Source organism: Myxine glutinosa, chromosome 13 (assembly GCF_964187855.1).
Source record: "Myxine glutinosa chromosome 13, kmMyxGlut1.1, whole genome shotgun sequence".
NCBI lineage: Eukaryota > Metazoa > Chordata > Myxini > Myxiniformes > Myxinidae > Myxine > Myxine glutinosa.
Window position 1 is genome coordinate 81783034 of NC_136273.1, and position 2500 is coordinate 81785533.

A 2500-nucleotide genomic window follows, 5' to 3' on the forward strand; every position below is an offset into this window, starting at 1 on the left:
TTTAGTCTTGCCCTGATGTTCTTTCTGGTCGGGCAAAGGTTTTCCTCCTGGCACACCTCCCATGTAGATCAAATTTGTGCAGCCTCTTTCTAATGGTAGACTCGTGCACTTTGACATCAACAGTGCCAAGAGCTACCTGTCGGTCCCATGAGGACATTCTGGGGTTCTTAGAGACTTCTTTCAGCATCTTGCGGTCTGCTCTCGGGCTGAACTTGCTTGGGCGGCCTGGCCTGAACAAGTTGGCAGTTGTTTGGAATCTTCTCCACTTGTAGATGATCTTCTGGACAGTCGAATGATTGATTTCAAATTGTTTGGAGATCTTTTTAAATCCCTTCCCAGACTCGTAGGCATCTATAACCTTCTTTCTGAAGGCCCCAGAGAGCTCTTTTGATCTAGGCATGGTGACGCCACACACTTCAACAACAAAGAGCAAACCAAACGAAATGTCTGAGGTTTAAATAAGACAGGTTCCTCCAAGATCCTCTCCAACGATGTTCTAATCATTTGCACCTGAGCTGGTGCACCTGATTCTAATTTTAGGTATTTGAAGTAGTGATAAATGTAGCGGTGTACTTACTTTTTCCACATGTGAAATTTGCACTTATGTTTATTTAAATTATACAATGGACTACAAAATGTAAATGTTTCATGATAGTTGTAATATTATATCACCTTTATCTATCAATATTGTTGAAATGAAGATCAAATAGCTGTATGTTGAAATATGTTGAAAAAGACAAAACTTTACATGGGGTGTACTTACTTTTTCACGTGACTGTATGTATGGGCTTTTGTAAACCATCCCAAGTCATTGAAATTTGCACAAAGGATGAAAAATTATTTTATATGTTGGTCTCAATCAAACATTTCAAAGTGAGCATTTTGTGAAGTTAATGTTCAAAATATTTTGAGATGTCTTGAAAAGCATTATGGAAGACCTTAGTTTATTTAAGGAGCGACTTGCTTCATGGAAAAAAATCCAATGGCCATTCTTCCGTTTCGTCGAACAGATATTGACAAATTCGACAAGATTGGGAGCAGGTGCAGCTTCCAAAACTTGATGTGGGTCATCCAGCAAAAACCCTTGATAAATCGACACTGCTCTCTCCACTGGCAGCAGGTCAATACATGTGAAGCAAATCTGTTCCACGTTACTACTTGCACGCAAACCACCTTTGACCATGTCAATACACACACACACACACACACACACACACACACACACACACACACACACACACACACACACACACACACACACACACACACACACACACAGTCTTGGCCAAAAATATTGGCACCCTTCTACTTTTTTCAAATAATGCACCATTTCTTCCAGGAAATTGTTGATATTAAAAAATATTTTGGTATCCACAAATGTATTTCTTTGGTTTGCAGTGGAACAAAACAAAAAAAGCCAAATTGTTTTTTTTCAACTTGGCTTATTCCACACAGAAATCCTAAAATGACCCGGACAATATTATTGGCACCTTTTAGAAGTTGTTAGAAATAATTAGATTTCAAGCAGGTGATTCTCCTTTACTTTGGAATTGAACTAAACTGTGGTGAGTTGCAGGTGCCTGAAATATAAAAATCACTCATTCAAGCAGTTTGAATAGAGAAAAGGAGTCATTCTGCTGTTTTGTGTCAGTGGGTGTACCGCAATCAGCATGGAGAAAAGAAAGAAAACCAGAGAATTGTCTGAGGAGGTCAGACACAAGATTCAGGTCAGACACAAGCATGGACAATCTCAAGGCGACAAGTCCATCTCCAGAGACCTTGATGATCCTGTGTCCACCGTACGCAATGTTATCAGGAAGTTTAAGGCCCATGACACGGTAGCCAACCTCCCTGGACGTGGCCACAAGACAAAACTTGTTCGAAGATTGCAGAGAAGGATGTCCGAATGGTGAATGGTCAACTGCCAAACAGATTCAAGCTGACCTTCAGACACAAGGTACAACGGTTTCAACTCGCACCATCCATCGCCAACTCAATGAAAGTGGGTTCTATGGTAGGAGACCCAGGATGACCCCACTGCTAAGAAAGCCCGCCTGGAGTTTTCCAAACCACTCCTGAACAAGCCAAAATCATTTTAGGAGAATGTCCATTGGACAGATGAGACCAAATTACAGCTTTTTGGTAAAGCATATCATCTCTATGTTTACAAAAAACAAAATGAAGCCTTCAAAGAAAAGAATACCTTCCCTACAGTCAAACATGGAGGAGGTTCAGTGATGTTTTGGGGTTGCTCTGCTGCCTCTGGCACTGGGTGCCTTGAATGTATGCATGGCATCATGAAATCAGGAGATTACCAAGGAATTTTGGAGCACAACGTTGAACCCAGTGTCAGAAACTGGGTCTCCATCAAAGGCCATGGGTCTTGCAGCAGGACAATGACCCCGAACACACTTCAAAAAGCACCCAGGAATGGTTCACGACAAAACGCTGGACTGCTTTGAAGTTGCCAGCAATGAGTCCAGATCTAAATCCCATTAAA